At 42.9% G+C, this 21140-nt stretch overlaps 1 protein-coding gene across 2 annotated transcripts in view; it reads left to right on the forward strand.

Moving 5' to 3' along the window:
* The first annotated feature begins 3386 nt into the window (after positions 1–3386).
* The window catches only part of SLC23A2 (solute carrier family 23 member 2), a 141905-nt gene continuing 124151 nt past the window's right edge, over positions 3387–21140 (forward strand). For both annotated transcript variants that reach the window (XM_057529468.1, XM_057529469.1), the window contains exon 1: positions 3387–3486. The gene's annotated coding sequence lies outside the window, so the exon portion shown is untranslated. The remainder of the gene's footprint in view (positions 3487–21140) is intronic.

Genomic DNA, 21140 nt, shown 5'->3' on the forward strand with positions numbered 1-21140 from the left:
AATGACAGAAATTTCAATCAAATTATCCAGGTCACAAAATGTTCTTGATAAATTCTGCTGATTTAGTTTAGAGAATGGGGGTGGGGAGGAGGAAAAAACCCTGCTTGTACCAGCTCTAATAGGAAAGAAAAATGAATAGGAAATAAAAGGAAAAGGAAATGAATAGGAAAATATTCATGTAATTTTTGAATTAATAGTTAATTGATGATAAAAATAATTATATATAAATATGGATGTATTCAAGCACTAAATAAGCATTTTAATCCTCACAAAAACCCTGGCAATGTTAAGTCAGGGTCAGCCTCTGACATCAACTCCAGTCTGCCAGCAGTAAAAAGTAGTACTTTGTACAGAAAAAAAAGAAAAGCAGCTGGAGACGACAGAGATGGATCTTGAATGCTGTCCTGGGAAACAGTCTATATTCTGTTTCTTTTTACCCAGTTGTTCTGTAGACCAGGAGGCCCTGAAGAATTTCTAGGAGGGGTGTCAGGTGGTCAGTTCTGTGCTTTGACATGATTACAAGGATGGCTTTGGGAGAAACTCTTGAGGCCAAGAGGCCAGAGAGAAGCTTTTTCAACAGTCTGAGGAAGAACAAGTGAGGGTTTGGGATGGTGGACACAGAGAAGAGAATTCCAGACACACTTCCCCACTCCAGTTGACCATAGGTGACAGTCAAAGTTGATTTCAAAGTTTCTGGTGGCAAAATGAGAAACCCCAGATAGAAGCAAGTTTGTGAGAAGAGAATAATGAGTTCAGCGGTGGAGGGGCCATATTTAAAATTCCTGGGGGCTTCCCTGGTGAGAAAACTCCATGTTCCCAATGCAGGGGACCCGGGTTAGATCCCTGGTCGGGGAACTAGATCCTGCAGGCCACAACTAAGGGTTTGCATGCTGCTACCAAGAAGTCCGCATGCCACAATGAAGATGCCTCAACGAAGACCCGGCGCAGCCTAAATAAATAAGTAAATAAATATTAAAAAGAAAAATCCTAGAAAAAACAAATTCCTGGATAATATCCAGGAGAAGTTATCTGGAGGATAATTGGAAATGTGTGCCTAGAAGCTCAGAAAGATGTCTGTCTGGTCTGGAGAGAGATTTGGGAGTCATGAGGAGATGGCTGATCTTTGGAGAAGGACAGGGCAGGGGAAAAGATGGAGAGAAAGGAAATACTAAGGAAAACAAACATTTTTAGAGGTGAGCATAGGTAACTCTTACATCACTGAGAGGGAAGTGGCGGGGGGGGGGTGTAGGAAAAATTGCAAGACCCAGTGGTATTATTGCTAGAGAAGAGTTTTGAGAAAGAGGGAGAAGTCAATGGAATGTTACAGAGCCATCAAGGAAGAAAAGGACTGCAAACAGGTAACTGGATTTGGCAACTAGAAGGTCACTGGTGACATCGAAGAAAGCAGAGAGTGACAGCACCTGAGGAGTGATGGGGAGGACAGGAAGGAAGACAGGCAGGAAGGTGGGAGAGGCCAGGACAGAGGAAGTTTTTTTAGGATAGAGAAAATCTGTAAGTGAGGGAGAGGGAGACCCTGAGGATGCAACAGTTAGCTCTCCTGTTTCTGCGCTCGGGCTTTCTCTAGTTGCGGCGAGCAGGGTCTACTCTTCCTTGCGGTGCTCAGGTTTCTCACTGCAGTGGCTTCTCTTGTTGCAGAGCACGGGCTCTAGGCGCGCAGGCTTCTGTAGTTGCGGCTAGCGGGCTTTAGAGCTCAGACTCAGTAGTTGTGGCTCACGGGCTTGGCTGCTCCCTGGCATGTGGGATCTTCCCGGACCAGGGCTCCAACTCATGTCCCCTGCATTGGCAGGTGGAGTCTTAACCACTGCACCACCAGGGAAGTCCCGTTAACTACCCTTCTTTTATCTGAGATCTCTCATCCCTGGCTGAATAAAACACTTAGTACCTCCTTTGCGGCTCCACACCGACACCCCCCTCCCCCGAGCCCCCCACACCCCCCGCCGAAAAAAAAGTTTGGCTGGAAAAGGCTCTCTCTGGTATAGGAGGATGGTAGAGATGTTAGATGGACAGGGCAGTGTGAATTTTTCTCTAGGTGCTGGTCACAGAATTTTTGTCCCTTATTTTCTCCATCTTCAATGTGAATCAAAACACCTGGTGTTCCAGGGTGTACTGAATTTTACAAGCCAACTCTTGCATTTTAAAATACAAGTTATTAGAGAAGTAAATAGGATGACATCATTGATTCTCAAAGACTTGGACCACATCTCTCTATTTTATAAAATTCCCACAGTTGATGGTCACTCCCCCGCCTCCCCATCGATATCTGTGATATCTATAACATCGAGTCCCCCAAACTGTGTAAAACAGGCAGAAAACTCTGATGATAAAATCTGCTCCTCCCCATGTAAGGTCAGACACCGTCCACGGTTCTTTAGCTCTCTCGAGTTGCTTGGGGCACTAGTCGGTTATTACTCGGTTGTAATAGCACCTAGACTGTGGCCTCAAGATGGAAAGTGCTATGAGAGTGCTAATTATTAGGTTTTTGTTTGTTCATTTGTTTGGCCACGTGTTCAGATAGTCTTCAGTAGTGGCTCTCAAAGGGTGAACCCCAGAGAACAGCATTATCATCACCTGGGAACTTGCCAGAAATGCAAAATCTGGAGCCTCACTCCACACCTCTGGCCTCAGAAGCCCTGGCGGTGGGGCCCAGCCACGTGCATCTTGAGGCAGTTAAGGTGAAGTTGCGACGCGCTAAAGATTGAGGGCCACGGATTTACCTGAGGCCTTTCCGCTCAGCCGCCCTTACCCAGCGGCATCACCAGGGGGCTTTTTAGAAATGCAGAATTTCGGGCTGCACCCTGACCCACGGAATCAAAACCAGCATTTAAACACGACCCTCAGGAGAGTCTGAGAAGCCTCGGTCTATATTACTGTGTTTGTATAATGTAATGAGGATCTCTTCCCCAGTAAGTTAAAAAACCTGACAGCCTAACTGGAGAAACGGTGAAAGTGCCTTGACATCCAAACCACTGAGCCCAAGGCGCCGCAGATTGCTTATCTTCACCGAGAAATGACAGGGCTCGGTGTCAGGCTGGGTAAAAAGGGGGTACGAGGAGGGGGAGACTACGGGCGAGCACTCCGTATTCCAGGTGTGTCCCCAGAAGCAGGTGTGACTGGAAGGCACGAGAAGGGGGGCGATTTCCACGCAGGGGGGCGGGAAATAAAATGAACGTGGCGGGCGGAAAGGACGACGAGGGGGGGCGCCTGGGGTGCCAAGCGGCTCGCCTAGCTTAGCAGGCGCTGACGGGGAGCCCCTCCCTCGGAGGAGGCCAGAGGGCGGGGGTCTGGCGCGGAGAGGGAGGTGGGTCCGGGCCGGCGCGGGGGCGGGCGGCTCTGCGGCTCCCCGCCCCTGGCCCGCCCCTCCGCGGCGCCATTTTGCAGGCGGCTGTTGCTGGGACCATAGGCTGCGGCGGTTACTGCGGAGCCGAGGCGTGGCGGCAGGACGGGAGCCCAGCGGTCTGCAGCCAGGTGAGAGCCGGGCCGCCGCGCCCCCCGCCCGTCCCGCGGGCCGCGCCTGCTGGGCCTGGCCGCGAGGGGCCCGCCGCGCCCACGAGGCCGGCCAGGCACGGCCCCCGCGCGCTGTCAGCGGCGCGGCCTGCGCCCCCACACCCCAGCCCGTCTCCGGGGTCCCCCGACCACCCTGACCGCGGGGCCCCGGGATGCCCGGCGACCCGCAGCCCCGCCGGGCCCCCGGGCGCTCACCCCTGCCTGCGGCCGGAGCCGCCGTGCGCTCGGGCCCTGAGGCCGCGCCGCGGGGAGGCGAGTGGGGTCCCCCGGGGACCCGGTCCCCGCCGCCTCCCTCCCGGCCCTCGGCCCGCGCGGCCTGGGGTCGCTCTCCGGTCGGCCCTCCGCAGGCGGTGCGCGCGGGCATCTCCGTGCCCCCAGGAATGCAGGGCCATCAAGAGGGGCAGCGGAGGGGGGTGCCTTTTACATTTTTGCCTCCTTTCTCCCCTACAATGGCTGCGCCGAGTATTTAGGAGCTCTCGCTCCGACCCCAGGGCCTTTCTGTCTGGCCAGTTCCCCGGGGGTCGCGGTACCCCTTGTTGCCACCTTGCTGGAAAGAGAAATTGTCATTTTCGAGTGTGACTAGTTTATGGGCGCAGAATTTTCTCCTTCCTATGACTCTAGATGTCCCTTTGATGGGCAGCTGATAGGGATTCGGCCTACAGGCTGGGGGTTTTAAGCATGACTGATGGGAAATTCTTGATTGTCAACCCAAAGGGTAAGTGAAGGCAACTGCAGGTGGAAGAAAGTCACTTATAAGGGATTTCTGGGTCTGAGGCATTAGCAGTTGCTGACTACTTTTAGTCGTGCAGTGATGGGAGAGAGGAGGGGGAAGATGCTGTCCCTGCTGATATTTGGACGTCTGTGTGCAGAGAAGGCTGGGCAGTGTGAGGACGTGCACAGTCTGGTTTGAGCTGTCATTAATTGGCATGTGATCTCCCTCACCCAGTTTCTTCCTCTCTGAAGCCAGAGGTTAGAATCACGGATGGTTGGAACATTTTAATTTTTATATTTTTGCATTTGAATGCTGTTGGACTGGGGCCTCGCCCTTCCAAGCTGTCTAGACCTGCCTTTTCACCTTTGCATATGACTTGGCCCACTTGGCCCCTGAAGGTGAGCCTGGTGAGATTTATAAAAAGGGCCTTTTGGCTCAGAAATTCTGAATTCTGTACAGGGTCATGGTTGACTCTGTCAGGGTCACTTGTGAACCTATCACTACTGGTCTCTTTTCACTCATCCAAAATTTAATAGCTTTTGGGCACCTGCCTTTTAGAAGCCCAACAGTGGGTGTGCACAGTGTAAGCCCTCATGACACACCTGTTAGTTAAAAGGGGGTGAGTAGGTGTGTCCAGTTGACAATCTGTTTCACCTGACAGCCTGAACATGAGCTATCTGCTTTCTAGACTATATCGTTGCCAAAATGGTGACCAGCTTCTTTCTTTGAATACCAGGGCATTTCTCTTTTGGTTTCTTTGCTTGGAGTGGGGAGTGATTTTTTTTTTTTAAAGAAACTAGGTATTTCAATAACTTTTCATAGTAGTTCCCCCCCGCTCCCAAAGATGGTTTTGTGGCAGTTGTGTTTTCTGAATGTGGCACAGTCAAGCCGAGTTTTAATGTCTGTTAGGATGTTTCAAAAATGCTTATGAAAGTACCTGTCTAGAATATTGGATAGAGTTTTGCTAGGTTTCATGCCACACTGCCTATCTGGTTTGTGTAGCAAAGGCTAGTGGATTTATAATAGCATTGCAGAAATGAGTTAGATGTACATCAGCTAATTTGGTGACAAGTGCTGTTAATCCAAATATTATTGACTAAAACCCAATCTTTTGCCTTCAAGTAGCCTAAGGTCTAGTGTGTTGGATACTGGAAATCCTGAGTTGGTTATTGCCACCATCTTCAGTGTCTCCAGAGACAAACCTGGGATCCATTTGGGTACTCATTTCTGGCATCACTGGTGACTTAAGGGTTTTTCCCATTATGGTTAAGGGAATTAAAAATCATCAGTCATAATTTGCAATTATATAGTGCTTTGTACTTGTAAATGAAAGCTTTTTAAAAACTTATTTTTATTTAATCCTCTTATGCTGTTTTATTTATTTATTTATTTATTTATTGGCTGTGTTGGGTCTTAGTTGCTGCGCGCGGGCTTTCTCTAGTTGCGGTGAGCGGGGGCTACTCTTTGTCGCCGTGCTCGTGCTTCTCATTGGGGTGGCTTCTCTTGTTGTGGAGCACAGGCTCTAGGCGCGCGGGCTTCAGTAGTTGTGGAACATGGGCTCAGTAGTTGTGGCTCACAGGCTCTCGAGCGCAGGCTCAGTAGTTGTGGTGCACGGGCTTAGTTGCTCCGCGGCATGTAGGATCTTCCCGGACCAGGGCTCGAACCCGTGTCCCCTGCATTAGCAGGCGGATTCTTAACTATTGCGCCACCAGGGAAGTCCCTCATGCTATTTTAACTTAAACATTTTGCAGTCCTTCTCTGACCTGTTTCCAGGCCTTGCCTAAAAAACTCCCAACGTGCTAGTCTGTTCCCAGTGCCAGGTAACCTCATTAATTCATTTTCATTCCCTGCTGTTTTTCCAGTTATTCTCTCCCCAGAGGGCCTGAGTCTGGGCTTGCTTTTTTTCTTTTGCTGGGGAGCATTCCTGCTTCAGGTTAAGCTGTGAGCTACTACTAAGCGGTTTAAACTGGTCCTTTGTGCACCTTATGGCACTCTCTTCATTTTCTCCCTGGCTTTGCTATTTCTGGCCTGTTGTTTTGTCACCGGTTCTAGGTTGTTGTCTCTGTAAGAATTGAGGTCTGCTTGCAGCTTATGCTTTTCACAGGCCTCCCCACATTTAATACATGTATTGACTGCCGACTGTGTACCAGGTAACTACCTTGGTGCTCCAGATGCTGCATGGAGATTTCTTCCCCACACAGAGCTCACACTCTAGTGTGGAGGCAGACAATGAGACTTTGTGCTCTGAAGAAGAATCTGGCAGGATTGGGGGTATTAAGTGTTGCCGTGGGAGCTGAAATTGTAGGAAATGTAGAACGGGAAGCTCTGAGTCATCTTTGAGTGAAGATGTGAAGGAAGTGAGTCATATGGATATCTGGGGGAAGAGCATTGCCGTGGAGGAAACTGCAGATGCAAAGGCCCTGAGGCAGGAGAAAGAGAGAATGACTGAGATCTGAAAGACAATGGGAGTTGAATCATTTAAGGCTGCGTGGCACCTAGGAAGGCCTGTAGATTTTACTTTGAGGCTGGGTAGGAGCCATTGGAGAATTTTGAATAGAGGAGGGATAGAGACATGCTGGTTGTTGATGTGTGAGAATAGAATGAAGTCAGGGTGAGCAGGGTAGGGCTGCAGGGCAGGCAGCTAGTAGAGGGCTGAAGATGGTGATTGAGTGGAGGTGGGTGCCGGTGGGGTGGTGGTGAGAAGTGTCGGATTGTGAGGTGGGGCTGAGGAGATTGCTGATGGACCGTCTGTGGGGGGTGAGAGAGGGAGTTGAGGGCAACGTCAGGGTTTCTGGCCTAAGCACCTAGAAGGAAAGTGGCTGCCCCAGGAGCCACATCCACATGATATGTTAAGTTGCCATGCCAACCTGATGCAACTAAATGCAGTGGTAAGGAGAGGGTGGATGTTTAGGGGAAGGTCTTCTTCCATGGAAATGTAACTCTTCTTGGGAACTTCTCATTGTCCTTTGTCTTAATTCTCTCTTCTGACCTCAGGCAGGTAAGTCCCTCACCTCAAGTCTAGGTGGCCTCTAAGACCTTCCTTGAAAATTTACCCCATGAGGGAAAGTTCCATCTGCTTGTTTTTTCATAAGCATCTTTTGCTTTATTTCATATTTTTTTGTTGTTGTTGTTGTTATGCAGGCCTAAAATCTAAAGGTAACACAAAAAGCGAAAATTTGGATTCATCAAAAATGGCCTCTGACAAGTCCCGACGTCTTGGGAAGTGTGGTAGACATGATTTGCATATACACTGTATACAGAAATATCTAAGTATTCAAGTGTAATGGGTACAGTAGTGGATACTGCATAGGCTCATGGAGGATCATACTTAGGACTTCAATCAAGTAGTCTCACTGCCTGTGAACTTTTCAGCAACTTAAGAGTGCAGCTCGCAGCCTCTTCCTGTTGGCCATGGTCTTGACTCCAGTTCTTCCTTCATCATTGTTTCTCTGTACCCTTGATGAGTTCTTCAGTCTCCTCCTTCAGTGAGGGGCTCAGGGTTGCACTGGGCCTCATGTTGCCTGGTTGCCACAAACCATGGCTTTTTATGGTCTGTGGTCCAGAAAGCCTTCTTTATTCACAGGTTCTTTCCACAGGTTTTTCCCAAAGCAGCTGATCCTTCCGTCTCCTTGTGTCACTTGCCCTGGGGCATCTCAATGAGTGCCTGGTGGAGGTTCACCCATCTGGGTGGCCACCTCTCTCTCATTTATGTGCATGTGACTCTTACAGAGTTGAATCTTCCCATCTTCTAAGTTGAACTCAAGAGCAGTTTAAAACTCTTCTCTCCAGGAACCTCTCTAAGCAGTAGAGGGGACCCAAGAAAGACTAGACAGTGAGCCCCATGTGATAGGACCAGTGCAATAATGATGGTGCCAATGGGTATTGACTATGTGCTGAACACTTGAGGTCACTATTGTTGGTTTCAACAGCTGGCAGCCAACGTGGTTCTGGTCTGCATCTTATCAGTGAAGGAACTGGAACTTGATAAACTTTTCTAGTTTAACTCTTGGGTCTTGAATTCTGCTCTTAATGCTCCAATAAACCTTGGGACCCTCAATGATAGAATGCTATTCCCAAGTCTTGCCTGAAGGTCTGTGTTTCTTAGCTCCTGTTGGCATAGAAGAGTGCAGAGAAACTAGTGTCAGTTGGTCAACAGGTGCTTTGCCTAGCACTTCCTGTGTTTATTAATGGCATTTAATCACAGCAGCTCTATGGAAATAGGTATTACTATTCCCATGTTACATCTGAGGATGCTGAAGTTGGTGGTGGGCAGTTCCTTGCCCAAGGTCATAGTAGCTGAGTCAGAATTTGACCCAGGGCTGGCCTGATTGCCATGCTCCTTGGGTGGGTGTGGGGGAGGGGGAGGTGGGAGTGGCATGAGTAAAGGTGGAGGGGCTTGTGAGAGGGGTTGAATGTGGCAGGATGGTTGGAGGGAGGCTGAGGATGAGGTAGGTGGAAAGGGTGTACAGAGCTTAAAGGTCCTTTTGATACTATATTATGGGGCTTGAATTTTGTCTGGAAGACCACCAAGAAATTCCCAGAAGGGAGTGACTTGTAGAGATGTGCATTGTAGGAAACTCTGGGGCAGTGTGGAGGGTACATGCTGAGGCTGAAGGAGAACAGATCCTCCTCGCTTTCTCCTGCCTCCTCTTATCCATCCTGTTGTTCATTCCAGGCTCAGTGTTTTTTTCTCTGCACCCCAGCTTGGGTCCTTTGTTCCTTCCTTTCCGTCATTTATTCCTGCAGGATCCTCCCACAACCCCCTACCCCAACACATGCACATTTCTTTTATACAGGCTTCCTTTGAGGTGGCTTCCCTTTGTTCAAGTGAAGACATACAGGCCGCAGCGTTAATTAAACCTGCATTAACTTTTCCATTCTGGACCAAGGCTTCATTACAGAGTTCTTGGTATAATGACTCTGTGGATGGTCTTCTCCCCCGCTTCTGATGAAAAGCACTGCTTGAAACGCTGTTTCTCACAATTCCGCTGTAGTTGGGATTTCAGTCTCCAATTCGGTGTGGCTTTCTTTTCCCCTCTGCAGTGCTGGCTTAAATTCTTTGCTGTCTCCAAAGGCATATCACCTGGTTGGGAGTACAGCCTCTTCCTTGTCTAACATGATAGATCTTAAACTTGAGAGTTTCTCATTCAGAAGGTCTGGGATGGGGCCTGGTCTGCATTTCTAACCAGTTCCCAGATGATGAGGATGCTGCTGATTGGGTAACCACCAGCACCTGTTTTTGTAAATCAGGTTTCACTGGTACATAGTCATGCCCATTCAAGAGACCATATGACCTGCAAGCCTAAAATATTTGCTATCTGGCTCTTGTAGAAAGTTTGCTTATCCCTGCTTCATAGTAATACTTATGTGGTCAGTGCTGAAAAGTTTGAGTTCAGGACTTCCCTGGTGGTCTAGTGGTTAAGACTCTACACTGCCAGTGCAGGGGGCGTGGGTTCCATCCCTGGTCGGGGAACTAAGATCCCACATGCCGTGTGGTACAGCCAAAAGACAAAAAAAGTTTGAGTTCATGTTTTATTATCAAGAGCTCTTCCTTTTTTTTAAAATTAATTAATTAATTTATTTTGGTCGCGTGAGCTCTTGAGGCACGTGGACTCTTAGTTGCGGCATGCAGATTCCTTAGTCGTGACACACGAACTCTTAGTTGCTAAATGCATGCAGGATCTAGTTCCCCGACCAGGGATCGAACCCCGGCCCCTTGCATTGGGAGTGCGGAGTCTTACCCACTGGACCACCAGGGAAGTCCCTCAGGAGCTCTTGCTATATTAAGACATTGCTTCACAAATTATTCCATAGAAGTATGATACGGGGGGAATATATGCATATTTTGAAGTGTTACGGACTATAAAAAGCATGACACTTTTAAGTCTTTTTATCTAAAATTAATGTAAAGTTTATATTCTATTCCAGAAACATCAGTGCTTGGTTTAACATGAAACACTTTTCCTCCCTAATCTTTGAGTAAAGTTGATGCTGCTAGACGTGTTACATTTGATCCTGCTTTCACTTTGTTTGAGAAATATGATATTAAGATTTGCATCTTTTAAACAAATGCTAGAGAGGGTGTGGAGAAAAGGGAACCCTCGTACACTGTTGGTGGGAATGTAAGTTGGTGCAGCCACTATGGAAAACAGTATGGAGGTTCCTCAGAAAACTAAAAATAGAATTACTGTACGATCTAGCAATCCCACTCCTGGGCATATATCTTGACAAAACTATAATTCAAAAAGATACAGGGGGGCTTCCCTGGTGGCGCAGTGGTAGAATCCGCCTGCCAATGCAGGGGACATGGGTTCGAGCCCTGGTCTGGGAAGATCCCACATGCCACGGAGCAACTAAGCCCGTGAGCCACAACTACTGAGCCTGTGCGTCTGGAGCCTGTCCTCCGCAACGGGAGAGGCCGCGACAGTGATAGGCCCGCGCACCGCGCTGAAGAGTGGCCCCCGCTCGCCGCAACTGGAGAAAGCCCTCGCACAGAAACGAAGACCCAACACAGCCAAAAATAAATAAATAAATAAATTTCTTTAAAAAAAAAAAAAAAAAGATACAGGGACTTCCCTGGTGGTCCAGTGGTTAAGAATCTGCCTTCCAATGCAGGAGACACGGGTTCGATCCCTGGTCAGGGAACTAAGATCCACATACTGCGGGACAGCTATGCCTGCGCTCCACAGCTATGCCCGCGCTCCGCAACTACTGAGCCCACGTGCTCTGGAGCCCGTGTGCCACAACTAGAGAGCCCACGCGCCACAACTAGAGAACCTGTGCGCCACAACTAGAGAGCCCGTGTGCCGCAACTACTGAGCCTGCGTGTTCTGGAGCCCCTGCGCCACAACTAGAAAGAAGCCCGTGCACTGCAACAAAATACCCCACATGCTGCAGTGAAGATCCCGTGTGCTGCAACTAAGACCCAACACGGATAAATAAATAAGTAAATAAATAATTTTAAAAATTAAAAAAAAGATACATGTACTCCTATGTTCATAGCAGCACTGTTCACAGTAGCAAAGACATGGAAGCAACCTAAATGTCCATTGACAGATGAATGGATAAAGAAGATGTGGTACATATATACTATGGAATACTACTCAGCCATAAAAAAGAACAAAATAATGCCATTTGCATCAACACGGATGCACCTAGAGATTATCATGCTAAATGAAGTAAGTCAGAAAGAGAAAGACAAATATCATATGATATCACTTATATGTGGAATCTAAAATACGGCACAAATGAACTTATCTGTGAAACAGAAACAGTCTCATAGACATGGAGAACAGACTTGTGGTTGCCAAGGGGGAGGAGGGGGTAGAGGAGGAATGGAGTGGGAGTTTGGGGTTAGTAAATGCAAACTATTACATATAGAATGGATAAAAAACAAGGTTCTACTGTATAGCACAGGGAACTATATTCAATATCCTGGGATAAACCATAATGGAAAAGAATATAAAGAATGTGTATATGTGTATAACTGAGTCACTTTGCTGTACAGCAGAAATTAACACAACATTGTAAATCAACTATACTTCAATAAAAAAATAAATTAAAAAAATTTGCATTTTTTGGTCATAAGTTGTGAATATATGCTGTATGCTTTGAATTCAAATCTGTCAGTTGTTTATCCTTCCCATGCCTTCTCTATCCCAAGATTTTATAAATATGCACGTATATTTTCTCTTAGTTCTTTTTTTAATATTCAGCTATAATTAGTATTTGTATTAGAGTATGGTATGAAGTAAGGATTTTTTTTCTCTACATTAATTCCAACACCATTTATTCATTAATTCATTCTTATTAACTTATTAACCATAACCACATGCTGAATCCTTATATCTGTCATGGGACTTATTGTGTTATTCCATTTATCTGTGTATTCCTTAGCCATGACCTTGCTATTTTCATCATAATAATCACTTTATAGTAGGCTTTACTATGTAATAGTGCCTATGCTCAATTTTTTTCCCAGTATGTTTCAGTTTAGGGTTTCAAAATAACTTTTAATGGGCAGTTTCATTGAATGTTTGTTAATTTGGGGAGACTTTTCATCTTTATAATATTGAATTGTTCTGTCCATAAACAAATCTTTTGATTCATACAGATCTTTAATAGCTCTCATTTTTTAGATTCTTCCTAATGTATGGTCTACAGATCACTTATTGATTGCTCTTTATTTTAAAATACTTGCTATTTAGAATGAGGTGATTTTCCTCCTTCTCCCTTACATATACACTATTTCCTAATTGGTGTAAAGCAAGTATACTGCATGTAGTCTGTATCTCTTGTAACTGACCTCCTATGTTGTTCAGCTTAGTTAACGCTAGCCAAAATCTGCACACTTAACAAAATAAAAAGTTATTTCTTGCTCACATTTTTCTAGGTGGTTCTCCCCTAACTGGTGAGTTGGGGATTTAGACTCCTTCCACCTTATAACACAATTAACTTCAAAATCTGGCCTCTAAGTTTGCCAGACTTTGGCAAATTTTGTGTGTGGAAGATTTTTTTATGGGTCAAGCTTGGAGTTAGTAGTATTTTCTTCCACAGTCTCTTGGCCCTATCCTAAATGCAAGGGAGCTGGGAAACAGAGTCATTTTGTGTGTCAGCAAGGAAAATGAAATAGCACCGTGCCTGGTGTACTACCTAACCAAACTCTGTTATTCTTACTTTTCAGTTGATTCTCTTTAGTTTCTTAAATAGGCAGTCATAATAGCTGCAAACCATCATTTGTTTTTTTTTCTTCTTAAATACTTCTTTTTCTTAATATAAACTGCAGAGTACTTACAGAACAGGTTTAAATGGTAGTTTAAGTGGTAGTGGTCCTTCTTATTTTCAATATTTATTGGAATGCATTATTGTTTATAATCTTTAATGATAGTAAAGTATCCTATTTTCAATGTCTTTTTCACTAAATTACAATATACATAGTGTTTTGAATAAACAAAGTTTGTCACCTTGACATTGACCCTGGAATTTTATGTACCATAAAAAAAATTCTTGGTAGAATCTGTCCCTGTTTTTGTGGTAATTCTCCAAATTCAGTTTCTATGCTGATTTAAGGATGACCTCAAATTTCTTGCTGGAAGGAATTATACAAGTTATATCTTTCCTTCAGGTTCAGATATTCTGTGCTGTTTGCATCTTTTGTGTCAAGGATTCTGACTCTCAGTCTTTGAAAATGTTCTCTCCCTCAGAGAAGTTTTGTGGGTTCTTGTTTCTCGTTATTTTTTCATCCCTGTGAAGATAAACAATATACTAGCAATATCGATTTTCCCCTTTCTGTTCTCCTCTTTGTACCTGCTTTTTGACACCCAGTGTAAATTGGGGCCCTGCATTTCCAGCAGGGATCCTGAACATCCTAGGAGCAGGAGGCTCCTCTGAACCCACACAGAAGTCCTGGGAGGTAAATGGGGGTAAGGAATCTTTTATTATTTCACTTGATCAATAAAAACAGACATGGGGTCCAATTCACTTTTTCTTTTTTTTTTTTTTTAATTAATTTATATTTTGGCTGCGTTAGGTCTTTGCTGCTGCGCGCAGGCTTTCTTTAGTTGTGGCGAGCAGGGGCTACTCTTCGTTGCGGTGCGTGGGCTTCTCATTGTGGTGGCTTCTTTTGTTGTGGAGCCTGGGCTCTAGGTGTGTGGGCTTCAGCAGTTGTGGCACGCGGGCTTGGTAGTTGTGGCTCTTGGGCTCTAGAGTGCAGGCTCAGTAGTTGTGGCACACGGGCTTAGTTGCTCCACAGCATGTGGGATCTTCCCAGAACAGGGCTTGAACCCGTGTCCCCTGCATTGACAGGTGGATTCTTAACCACTGTGCCACCAGGGAAGTCCCCAGTTCACTTTTTCTCATGTTTAGTTCATTGCCTAGGGTGATGCTACAAAGTGGTTTCAATTTTCTTGCAATTTGTTTTTGACTCTGAGATCTTGTACTTATTGTTTTGTTTCTTTTTTTTTTTTTTTTTTTTGGCGCCACACCAAGCGGCTTGCGGGATCCTTGTTCGCCGACCAGGCATCGAACCTGAGCCCGCCTGCATTTGAAGCGCAGAGTCTTAACCACTGGACCGCTAAGGAAGTCCCTTGTTTTGTTTCTTGAATAGGTGTCAATCAACTCCTAAAATATATTTTCCAGACTTTGTTTTGACTGACTCATTTTTCATCAACATGTATATGTCTGTGTGTCTGTGTGTGTGTATCTCAAAAACAAGTGTCATAAAAACAGTATATGCTGTGTATTCTGATATTTTCTATTTCTATTTCACTGACTAGAAAAATTAGTTGTGATACCCAAAGCGATCTTGTGATCTGGTCATGAAATACAAGGCTCGGAAGTAAGGCCTTTGAGTTAGTACGAATAAATAACCTTTTTATTGTATGGTAAAGGAACCATAAGAGGTTCTGTGGGAATGATAGGGAAGGGGCACTTGACTGAATAGCCTTAAAAAAAAGCATTATTGAGATATAATTCACACACCATAAAGTCTACCCTTTGAAAGGTACGCTTCAGTTGTTTTTAGATTTGTGTAACCATCACCACTATCTAATTTCAGAACATTTTTTTTCACCCCAAAGAGAAACCCCATACCTATTAGCAGTCATTCCCCTTTCTTCCCTCCCCCTACCAGGCCTTGGCAACCACTAATCTGTACTCTATTTCTGTGATTTTGCCTTATCTGGACATTTCATATAAATGGAATCATGCAATATGTGGTCTTTTGTGATTGGCTTTTTACTTAGCATAATGCTTTTATGGTTCATCCACCTTGTCGCAAGAATCAGTGCCACATTTTGTTTATCCATTAATGAGTTGATGGACATTTGGGTTGTTTCTAGATTTCAGCTATTATGAATAATGCTGCTGTGTACATTCATGTACATGTTTTTGTGTGATCATGTTTTTAATTTTCTTTGGTAAATATCAAGGAGTGGAATTACTGGATTATATGGTAATTCTGTGTTTAAAATTTTGAGGAACTGCCAAACTTTTGCAAAGTGGGTGCATCAGCAATTTATGATGGTTCCAATTTCTCCACATGCATTATTGTCTGTCTTCGAGTATAGCCATCACAGTGGGTGTGAAGTGTGTCTTGTGGTTTTTATTTGCATTTTCCTAATGGTGTGGAGCATCTTTTCATGTGCTTTTTGGCCAATTGTATGTCTTCTTTGGAGAAATGTCTATCAAATCCTTTGCTCATTTGTAAATTGGATTGTCTTCTTATTGTTGAGTTGTAAGCTTTCTTAATATATTTGACATATGAGTCCCTTATCTGATATATACTTTACAAATAATTTTTACCATTTTATGTGTTGTGTTTACTTTCTTGCTGGTGTCCTTTGAAACTGAGTTTTAAATTAAACTTTCTGAAATTTTAATTAAAAACTTATGGTTTTTAATTTCGTTGAAGTCCCGTTTCTCTTTTTTTGTTGCTTGTACTTTTGTTGTCATATCTAAGAAGATTTACCCCTATGTTTTCTTTGAAGAGTTTTATAGTTTATCTCATAGATTTGGGTCTTTGATCCTTTTTGTATATGGCGTGAGGTAGGGGTCCAACTTCATTCCTTTATGTGTGGATTTCCAGTCATCTCAGCAACATTTTTTGAAAAGGCTATGGCTATTCTTTCCCCCATTGAATTGTCCTGGCACCCTTGTCAAAAATCACCTGACAAATGTTACGATTTATTTCTGAATTCTCAATTTTATTCTGTTGATTTATATGTTTATCTGTATACCGGTACTATACTGTCTTAATTACCACAGCTTTGTATTAAGTTTTGAAATTGGAAAACGTGAGTCCTCCAGTTTGTTCTTTTTCAAGATTGTTTTGGCTATTCTATGTCCTTTGCATTTCCATTTGAATTTTAGAATCAGTTTGTCAATTTTTACCAAAAAGGCAGATGGAATTTTTGATAGTGATTACACTGAATCTGTAGATCAGTCTGGGTAGTATTGTCAAGAATTATATATATATTTTTTAACATCTTTATTGGAGTATAATTGCTTTACAATGGTGTGTTAGTTTCTGCTTTGTAATAAAGTGAATCAGTTATACATATACATATATCCCCATATCTCTTCCCTCTTGCGTCTCCCTCCCTCCCACCCTCCCTGTCCCACCCCTCTAGGTGGTCACAAAGCACCGAGCTGATCTTCCTGTGCTATGCGGCTGCTTCCCACTAGCTATGTATTTTACATTTGGTAGTCTATATATGTCCATGCCACTCTCTCACTTTGTCCCAGCTTACACTTCCCCCTCCCCATATCCTCAAGTCCATTCTGTAGTAGGTCTGCGTCTCTATTCCCATCTTGCCCCTAGGTTCTTCGTGACCATTTTTTTTTTTTTTAGATTCCATATATATGTGTTAGCAAGAATTATATATTTTTAATTGAAAAATTTCTTGAGAATATATGTATCTGCACTAGGAGCAATACATTCTGATATTTTCTTCTAGTCTGTTCCATTCTTTTATTTATTTTTTAATTAAAAAAGTTGTTGGCCCCAGCCCACTGCATTGATTTCTCTACTCTGGTGAGTCATTATCTGATGTTTGAAAAACATGCTTCAAGTCAGTGGTCCTTAACCTTGACAGCAAATTGGAATCAACTAGGGTGCAGTTGATCAGAATACAGCAAAAGCATAGAGGTTTTAAAAAATCTCCCAGGTGATTCCGGTGTGCAGCCAGGTTTTGAGAACCCTTGCTTTAAATGAACTAAAATGCAGATATTTACTGCTTTTAAAGACTTTGCATAGTTGACTAAACATACTGTGAGATCCTCTTGTGTGAAGCATTAGGTCACTTTGGTGAAGAATGTATTAGAGAGGTCTGTGCACTTTCTCTCAATTTAATATGATCACTGATGTTATTCTCCCAAGAAATGATTTTGCTTTTGACTTCCTCCCGGGTATGTGTAGTTGTCCCTAGTCTGTACAGAGAGCAAGGATAGAGCGGAGTCCCTGGAGAGTGTCTGTTATTTCTCAGGAATTTTCGTGTTCTTTTTCTTTTTGTTCTAGGAAATGGGGTGATTTGAGAAGAATATGCAGGAAATTCACAGTGATTTTAGGGATTATGATATGGAGAACACAGAAGCTGTTGGTTAGAATCGCTCTTGAAGTATATGAAGCAATTGGTCAGAATTAAGATAAGAATTACTGGAAAAAGATCTGGAAGTGGGACTGGTGTCCTATCTTAGAGATATTAAGGAATATTAGGATTGTGGTGAAAACTCATACACAAAATAGTTTCGTTTACTCATTGATGATCCTTTTTTTTCTGATTTATTTGAAAGTGAAATGTCTGTGTGTATATGCATGCATACATATATGTTTATTTGTGTGTGTTTCAAAATAGAGATCATACAGGGCCTTTTTTTTTTTTTTTTTTTGCTGTGGTGAACATAATACAATGGTGAACAGCCTTGTACGGAAATCTATATGCATCTTTCTGATTTTTTTTTCTTCAGAGTACATTTTTTGGAGGGGATATCATTTGCATTTTTAAGGCTTTGATACATATGTAACATATATACCAGATACTTCTGCATCCAGGTTAGGGAATTACTGTTATTATTTAAACTTAAAAAATTTTTTTTAAACAATTTGGGTGAAGGATAGAACCATGTTTCTTTTGCTTTTCTTTGATAACTAGTGAGTTTGAACACTTTTTAATGAGGTGTTTTTGCCATTTGTATTTTGTTTGGCTTACTCATTTCTTTCACCAGTTTTTCTAGTCTTGTGTTCATCTTTTTCCTGGTGATTTATAGCAGTTCTCTCTTTTTTTTAAAGTTTATTTACTTTATTTATTTTTGGCTGCGTTGGGTCTTCGTTGCTGCGTGTGGGCTTTCTTTAGTTGCAGCGAGTGGGGGCTACTCTTTGTTGCGGTGCGCAGGCTTCTCATTGCGGTGGCTTCTCTTGTTGCGGAGCACGGGCTCTAGGCACATGAGCTTCAGTAGTTGTGGCTCATGAGCTCTAGAGTGCAGGCTCAGTAGCTGTGGCACATGAGCTTAGTTGCTCCGCGGCATGTGGGATCTTCCTGGACGAGGGCTTGAACCCGTGTCCCCTGCATTGGCAGGCGGATTCTTAACCACTGAGCCACCAGGGAAGCCCAGCAGTTCTTTTTATATCCAGGATATTAGCACTTTAATAAATGTTACAGATATTTTGCCCATTTTACCTTATAATTTTATTTTATGATGTATTCAAGACATACATTTTTTATTTGTAGTTCATTTTTCTTGGGGTTTTCAAAATAAAAATCTAATCTTTTTTCAAAGGAAATATTTTTCTTAAAGATGAATAATCAGAACATGATTTTGTTTAAAATATTTTTTAGATTTCAAATTTGCTTGTCTGTTAAAATATGCTTGGGATAATCAGCTGAATTAAAAAATAAAATTTGAACTTGAAGATTTTTCAACATCTTGGTCCCAATAAATGGGAACTTTAAGTGGTGTGGTCTGAAAGTTGGGTGCTCTTATTCTAAGCAGCCAGAAAGTGAGGCTAGGTGTCATTTATAAACTTTCCACCCAAGGTTTAAATTTCAGTACTTTTGGTGTTTAGTGCTTGTCCCTTTGGGCACATATGATGTCTATTTTGGGTTGATGGAGCTCTTGTGCCTTAATTCCTTACTTTTGCTCCAGTACTATTAAAAAATAAAATTTGAGACTTCTGCATCATACTTTGATAATAGCCTTATGTGACTCTGATGATATCCTTTGGGCTTTTTTCAAAAAATGGGCTTCCCCTTGTATTCCAGGTCTCTAGAAACACTCATCCTAACTACATTTTAGGGCTAACTCCTCGAGGTTGTGGGTGGGGAACTTAGTGTAGCAGCGGCATGGAGTAGGCACTAAGAGCCCTCTGCCATCCTGGCACTGTTTTCCTCTCCGTAGCTTCTCATGAGAAATGAGTCTGGTCTGGGTTCTGGTTATCTTGCTGCCTCTACTGGGTGTAAGTCTCTGCTGCGGGATTTCTAAACCCTTTGTGTTCATTCTCCCACCCTCCTTTGTTGAGCACCATCTTTGGGCAGAGTGCTGCGTCAGGCACTGGGGCACAGTTCGGGAGAAGTAGCCTGTCTGGGACTCTGGCATGACCATCTCCAGGTCTTCTCTGGCATGACCATCTCCAGGTCTTCTCTGGTTTTGAGTTCAAAATTTTGACTCCCGGGATTTTAATCTGATCATTATCTAATTGTGATCACTCCTAGACATTTTGGAGAGGTTTTAAGAGGTTGTGTTTTTTTTTTAAATTGAGGTATAGTTGATTTACAGTGTTGTGCCAATCTCCGCTGTACAGCAAAGTGACTCAGTTTTACATATATAGACATTCTTTTTTTTTATATTATTTTCCATTATGGTTTATCCCAGGAGATTGGATAAAGTTCTCTGTGCCATACAGGGAACCTTGTTGATTATCCATTCTAAATGTAATAGTTTGCATCTACCAACCCCAAATTCCCAGTCTATCCCTCTCCCTCTCCCCCTCCCCCTTGACAACCACCAGTCTGTTCTCTATGTCTGTGAGTCTGTTTCTGTTTTGTAGGTAGGTTCATTTGTGCCATATTTTAGATTCCACATATAAGTGATATCATATGGTATTTGTCTTTCTCTTTCTTACTTACTTCACTTAGTATGATAATCTCTAGTTGCATCCAAGGAGGTTTTGGGTTAGTGTACATAAAACAGGCTTTTCAGCTTGATTGAGCTGGGCAGTGCTCATTCACACACTGAGGCACAGTCTACTAGGGAAAATGGAACCATTTGTGTTAGCCGAGTTTGAGTTACTATCACCACTGATCACTGCCATTGGCTTGCGATATTAACTTGGTCATTTTGCCAAGAATATAAATCAGGCATTACTGCCTGATTTAGGTAATTAGGTAGATTGGCAAGACCCCCATTTTTCTTGAACTAAGTTTTTATTATCCCATTTGTAATCTGGGATTAAATAAGTGAAGGAAAGGCATCTTATTTTTTTTGAAATACAGTTGCAACTTAAGCATGTGGGCAAACATTTTTAGTGACTCTTTTTGCATATGTATTTATGAATTTTAAACTTTTTTTCTAATCACAAATATAATACACATTCATAAGTAATGTATAAAACAAAAAAGCATAAAGAAATGACATCACCTGGAATCTGACACCCAGGGAGGATCACCGTTAATGTTTACATAAGTGTCTATACTGCCTGGCTTTTCAAATAAGTGTAGTTTTTATATAAAAATGATGTTCTGCCTGTTTTCCCCCCACTTAGTAGCAGATCATGACTATTTCCCCATGTCATCAGATAGTGTACTATAGAATGGCTTTGTAGTATTTTATCATAAAGTACTTTACTGTTATAATTTACTTAGACTTGTTCTACAACTAAAGTTAATATAATTATACTCATCTAGTTATTTTCTAGCACAGTGATCTTATTAGATATGCATTTTTTAGAGATGGATGTTACATATATTAAAATGATTTTGAGCAAAAACATCTGGCTGAAAATAATGGTGACTGTTTCTCTGATCTTGGAATGGAGAGGGACTTTCTAAGCATGAAAGTGATAGAAGAAATTGCAAAAAGATACTAGATTCGACTTAAGAGAAATTAATTTAAAAAATCCTTCATTTCAGGTGGTATAAACAAAATGGAAAAAGCAGTCTTTTGCTCTTTCTGGGGATAATTTTGCAACCCAACAAAGAGTTAATGTGCTTAATTTATAAGGAGCTCTTACAGATGAATAAGAAAAAAAACAAACCTATTGAAGAAAATGGGCAAAAGGCACTTGAAGTTCATAAGAGAACTGTAGACATATGGATCAAAGAAATCAGGATTAAAACCAGATGTCATTCCTTGCATGTCATATTTGCAAAAGTTAAAAAAAAATCTAGGAATGGCAAGTGAAGTTAACATA

The sequence above is a fragment of the Balaenoptera acutorostrata genome, chromosome 15 (assembly GCF_949987535.1).
Source record: "Balaenoptera acutorostrata chromosome 15, mBalAcu1.1, whole genome shotgun sequence".
NCBI lineage: Eukaryota > Metazoa > Chordata > Mammalia > Artiodactyla > Balaenopteridae > Balaenoptera > Balaenoptera acutorostrata.